Source organism: Mus caroli, chromosome 7 (genome assembly GCF_900094665.2).
Source record: "Mus caroli chromosome 7, CAROLI_EIJ_v1.1, whole genome shotgun sequence".
Classification (NCBI taxonomy): Eukaryota; Metazoa; Chordata; class Mammalia; order Rodentia; family Muridae; genus Mus; species Mus caroli.
This window is the reverse complement of record NC_034576.1, coordinates 89,075,875-89,082,771: the sequence shown is the minus strand read 5'-3', so window position 1 is coordinate 89,082,771 and position 6,897 is coordinate 89,075,875.

The following is a 6,897-nucleotide window of genomic DNA, read 5'->3' as shown; positions in this document are numbered from 1 at the left end:
TATAATTTTCTTGTAAGAATAAAAACAAATGAGTCAAAACTTAAGAGTGATAAGCTGAAGGAGGCAATCCCTCATAGGGCTCATTTAGACGTCTGTGTGGTCTTTCTGCTTCAATAATATTCAGCTGTGTAGCGATGTTTCTTTTAGATTTTAAAAATATAGCAGTAAAAGATGTAAAAAGCCCCTGGGAATTGATCTAATGGTCATAATGGTTCTTTCTTGCCACCCTCTTTTATTTTGTCTTGGGGTTCTTTGAATTTTTCATAAAACAAATATTTTACAGTTAAAAAAATAATAAAAGAAAGGGGAAGGGAACTGTGATCAGATTGTAAAGTGAATAAATAAATAATAAATAGAAAAGAAAATGAAAAAAAAGAGGTTATTTATTGACACAATGAATAAGTTTGACAAAACTTTGCTAAAACACAAATTAAAAGTCAGAGAGAAAATATACACATTCGCAAAAATAAAAATGAAAAGCAAAGCATAATGTTGGACATTAAGGAATTCCTGAAAATTATAAGGACATGTTTTTAAAAACTGGTATTACACAAAACTGAAAAGCCCAAAGAAATGGATAATTTTCATGATTTTTACCAATTACTGGAGTTAAATCCAGATCAGACAAGCAACTTAAATGTATCGGTTCTCCAATTTTTTTTTTTAAGGGTAGAGTCAATCTGAAATCCAAATTACATAAAGAGCCAACAAAGTTAGAGAATTACAGAAAAATATCCCTCATGAAATTGCAAAAATAATTAATAAACACTTTCAAAATGAATGTAGAAGTACATCAAAGTGATCATCCATCTTAATTAAATAAGCTTCATCCTAGAGGTGTAGAGATTCTTCAACATATGTAAATCAATAAATGAAATCATTACATAAACAAACTTAAGACAAATTCACATGATTTTGATATTAAATGTAGAAAAGGGTTTTGACAAAATTTAATGTTCCCACATGTAGAATGTCATGGATACAAAGACATACTACAACATACTAAAGTTAGTGTTCAAGCCCATATGCAATATAAAATTAAATAAAGAGAAAAACAAAAGCAATTTTCAAATCAGGAACAAGAAATCTTTCTCCACATTCTCCTTACCTATGTAGTTAAGTACTTGAACTCATTCCCAAATCAATGAGATTACTGAAAGACATCAAGTGTAAAGAAATTGGAAAGGAAGAAGAATTAATCATCTTTATTTGCAGATAATATAATAGTATACATAAGTGACCCTAAAACTTCCCCCTGGAAAACTGCTATAGCCTGTAAGCACTTCAACACAGTAGGTGGATAAAAAATTAACTCACAAAAATTAATAGTCTTTCTCTATAATAACAGCAAACAGACTGAAAAACAAACCAAGGACACATCATCTTCACAGTATTCTCAAATAATAGAAAATATCTTAGAGTAAGTCCAATCAACCATGTGAAAACTTGTGTTGTGGTTTTTGATTAAGAATGGCCTTGATAGGCTAACATATGTGAATACAGACTCATAAGGATGTGGCTCAACTTAAGAAGGATTTTGACAATTGTCCTTGTTTGAGTAAGTGTGTCCTTGTCAGAGGAAGTGTATCACTGGAAATGCAATGATGGTTCAAAATTCCAAGAAAGGCCAAATGCCTCTTCTCCTCCTGATGCCTATAGAACTCAACATAGAACTTTTTTTCTTCATTTAATAGATATTTTCTTTATTTATATTTCAATTGCTATCCTGAAAGTTCCCTGTACCCTCCCCTCACCCTGCTCCCCTACCCACCCACTCCCACTTCTTGGCCCTGGCGTTCCCCTGTACTGGGGCATATAAAGTTAGCAAGACCAAGGGGCCTCTCTTCCCAATGATGGCTGACTAGGCCATCTTCTGCTACTTAAGCAGCTAGAGACATGAGCTCTGGGAGTACTGGTTAGTTCATATTGTTGTTCCACCTATAGGGTTGCAGACCCCTTCATTTCCTTGGGTACTTTCTCTAGTTCCTCCATTGGGGTTCCTGTGTTCCATCCAAAAGATGACTGTGAGCATCCACTTCTGTAGAACTCTAAGCTACTTCTCAAGCACCATGTGTGCTGGGATGCTACTGTGTTCTCCACTCTGATGGTAATATACTAAATCTTTGAAGAAGTAAGCAATCTCAAATTAAATGCTATCTTTTATAAGAGTTTCAGTAGTCATGGATTGTATTAACAGCAAGAAAGTACTAAGACATCCTCTATTACAAAAGCTTTAACATGTTGATGAAAAAAATGAAGAATATATCAGTCTATGGAAAGAATTTTCATGCTTATATATTGATAGAATTAATACAGTAAAAATGTCTATCCTACCAAAAACTATCAATAGTGCAATTTCCATAAAAATTCCAACACAACTCCCCATACATATTTAAAGAACAATTTTTAGCTTAATATGGAAACACAAACACACTCCCCTCACCTACAATAATCCAAAGAAAGCAAAGTCAGAGTAGCTAAAATAACCCTGAATAATAAAACAGATGTAAGAGGTATCACCATTGATGACTTCAAAATTTGTGACAGCATATGGCACTACAGTGAGATGTGTTGTTAATTGGATTCCATGTATAAATCCAGATGCCTACGGGACACCTATAGACAACTAATTTTTGATAAAGTCAGAAATACACACTGGGGAAAAGAAAGCATCTCAACAAATAGTGCTGGAAAAACTAAATGGCTGCACTTAGAAGAAGAATCTAAATTGATTCACATAAATGTCTATGGGCTGTGTAGAACTGGAACATTCTCTTACTGACTGGGGCATTCTAGAGAGCTGGCCTACTTCTGACAGGTGGTAGCTCTAGGGAGAACAGGCCCTATGCCTGTCCCAGGTATAACAGTGAAGGTGGCCCTAGTGGCTAATCTGTGGTGAGTCACTCACGAGACAGATAGCTCAGAGAACTGACCCTCCTACTCTCTGTAGTGAGGTGGCCTGGATATGAAGGTGATGTTTTCCCCATTCCCCATTTGCTATCAGTGGTAGTTGGGAGAGCAGCCTCCTCACAGGGCATGGGAGCCTGTGATAGATAGCCCTGCCCCCTCACTTGCTGTAGTACTTAGGCATCACAGTGGAGCTGGGTTTGATGGCAAAGGCACAGATGAAATAATGTGGAGGTTATCAGAACGGTGAGATAGCCCATCTTCTAGAGGCTGCAGCACTTGGGAGAGTAGGCCCTGTGTCTTGACTGAGCAGAACAATACAGCTTACTCTGAAAGTGTGTGTGTGAACTCACAGATAAAATGGGCCTGAGGGCATGAAGACTAGAGCTGACTCTGACCTAGCTGGAGCAGGGCTGGAGTGCTTGACCTTCTGGTGCAGAAAGGAAGAGAAAGCTCACTTACCATTTCAAGTACCAAAGACCCATATACAAGGCTCTGAATTCAACCACCACTAAATCTATATCATCTGAGAATGACTAGGAAATTGCTAATCATGCTGACCCAAAGCTTCAAGATCTCCCTGCCCCAGGTTAACAACATGAAAATGGGGAGCAGTGTTAGTGAGAATGCAATTTTGATGGTGTCACAAAAGCCAGAGACCTGGAACAAGACCAATAACTCATGAATTGAACAGTCACAGGTGAACATGTGTGAACAAAGGGATGTAGTGATGTAGTGTGAAACACACTGTGACATACTACAGCTTCCATGACCATATATATATATATATTTGGGGTGTGTGAGGGGTGGTGTGTGTGTGTGTGCACATGTGCGTGTGTGTGTTGTTTTGGGGGTATGTTGGAAGAGTGAAGACTAGATATGGGCTGAAGGGGATAAAAGAGGAAGAGGGACTGGAGGAAATACTGTGAAATTCACAATGTTGTTTTTTTTTTTAAAGGAACTTCTTGAAACTGAGAAGTTTCTGCATACCAAAGGAAAACATCATTTAAAGTGGAAAACTAGAGACTGGGAAAATATTTCCTACAAGTCCTCATCAAATAGAAGGCTAATATTCAGAATATATAAAGAACTCAAGAATCTAGATATCAAGAAACAAATAACTCCACTTTAAAAAAAAGTATACTTCTAAACAGAAAATTTCAAAGTAGGATAATTAAATGGCTGAGAAACATTTAAATAAATGTCTAGTATATTACATTATTAGGGAAATATAAATCAAATCTATGGCGGATTGCTATGGAAAAGTGTAGACAATGTAGAAATAAGTTTTACATTTCCTCAGGAAAATGAAAATCAATCTATCTCAAGATCCAGCTATACTCTTTGGGTACCTATATCTGGGTGTCCCTTTACCCTACCACAAGAGGCAAATGCACAACCATTTTTATGGCTGTTCCATATAAAATATTCAAAAATTTGAAGCAGTTTATGAACTTTCCTACTGAAGAATGAATAAAGAAAATAGGCTACATTTACACAATGGGATATTCATCTTTTCTTAAAAAAATTCCCTTTTGGCAATAGGAGTGGGGGTGACTCTATGACTTTTTCCTGTTGGAGGAACCCATTTCTTCTAGCCATGCTTTGAGTATGCATGCCTAGTCTCTTTACATCTTGTGTTCATGTAACTTGATTTGGCCACTTGCTCTTTCTTATGGAAAATTGAGAGGAGTTGATTTGGAGAAGAGATGAGGTAGGAACACTGGGATAAGGGGAGGGAGAGGAGGTTGCAGTTACGATATACTGTATGAGAGAACAATGAATCAAATTTAAAATTATGAACTCAAGAAATGCCACAGGTATACTGATGAAACTGGAAAAAATATCATCCTGAGTAAAGTAACCCAGACCCAGTTAGACAAATATGGTATGTATTAACTTTCCTGTGAATATTAGCCTCTCATTTAATGATAAACAAACCGCAATCCATAGAACCATAGAAACTGGTTATACAGTAAGTGAATAGGTGGGGACAAATAGATATCATAAGAAAATTAAAATAGAATACATAGTTATGGGGGGAATGGTGAACACAATGGGAAATTAATTAGTGTTTAGGGAGAGAAGAAGGGGTTGAAGAAGGGAATGTAGGAAGACACAGCTCACAACAATGTCTTGTAGTAAGAGTATTATAGAAACACCACGTAATAAAAGCTTCTAAAAATATAAATACATATGAAGGCAAACCACAGGGAATTGGAAAATAATGGAAAAGTCAGAGTCCCACCTGACCATGATGAAGTAAAGCCCTCAGTACCAACATAGGTTATGTTAAGTTGAATTTTTAGATAAACAGATCCCATAGTGATAACCAAAACAACACATGCACTACCATGTCTATGGATTGCTCTTCAAACACTGACAATAAGGCTCGTGACTGAAAACAAACCTACACTTCTTCACTGAACCTGGAGATGCCTAGCTGATGCCTACAGTGTGCCTTAATTTCTATATTAAGTGTATTTTCTACATAATGTTACTTTGCATACTACCAAAGCAGAAATTTAATCAGAAACCCAGAAATAACCTTTCTAATCTAAAGTAGTGTCCTGCCTTCAAGATACATTAGTGCAACAGTGCCACAAAGTTTATAGGGGTAACCGAACAAGGTATGATTTGACTTTCCGTTTATGCCCTAAGACACAACACCTACACACCCCTGCTGCAGTTAACCTGAGACTTGATAGCCCCAAGATATAAGGTGTTTTAGTTAGGGTTTTACTGCTGTGAACAGACACCATGACCAAGGCAAGTCTTATAAAAAACAACATTTAATTGGGGCTGGCTTACAGGTTCAGAGGTTCAGTCCATTATCATCAAGGTGGGAGCATGGCAGCATCCAGGCTGTCATGGCGCAGGCAGAGCTGAGAGTTCTGCGTCTTCATCCAAAGGCTTCTAGTGGAAGACTGACTTCCAGGCAACTAGGGTGGGGGTCTTAAGACCACACCCATATTGATACACCAATTCCAACCAGGTCACACCTATTCCAACAAGGTCATACCTCCAGATAGTGCCACTCCCTGGTCCAAGAATATACAAACCATCACATAAGGTAATAACAAATACTACCCTTCGAAAAGTTTTAAATTAAAATTTAAAACTTAGCAATGAAATGACTCTTAATGACAATCCACAACAGTTGTAAATTAGTGCCTTGCTCAGCCTTCAGCAGTGAAACTTCCACTTGCAGTAGATAATAACAAAAACATAAACTCACAGCCAGATGTTGTGAAAAGATTGAGAGACCTTGGAACAATTACCTTTTTTAAATGGTGGGATACTTATATCAAATCTCCCTCATCTGGGATTTGCAAGTATATTGCAAGAGGAAGTAGAAGTAATATTTAATGGAGAGATGATGAAAGACACTAAGAAAACAATGATTTCTAAATTAAAATGATCTGTGCAAAAGTAATCCCAGAAATGTATGCAGCATTCATAGGTATACATGGGTCTAACCAGATGGGTTCCTAGAGTTGAAGGGAGAAGTGGACACATGCCCCTAACTCTAACCCGGAAAAAACAAACAAACAAACAAACAAACAAAAAAAAACCAAAAACACGAACCTCTAATTATTTAAGCACTTTTAAAGGTAAATGTAGTTTCCTCCAAGGGAGACTCATTGAGTAAATAAATTACAATTAAAAGTAGGCTGCATTCCCAGCAGTGGATGACCAAAAGAAAACAAACTCAAGGGTAATATTAGACTGTTCTTCCCACATAATTGGCATCAAGGCTTCTTCCTTATTTCTGTAAACTTATTTTTAAATTTTTTATTATGTCCATATGGGAGGACATGGATGGGGGAATAAGGTTGGGAATACAAGTGAGCAGGAAAGTACTAGGATGAGAAGAGGGAGGAAATTATAAGCAGTATATATAATGTAAAAAACATCTCTCCAATACATAAAGTAAAAAGTGCTTTAATGTGCATGTGCAGATTTGTATGTCCATATTTTTTATTTATT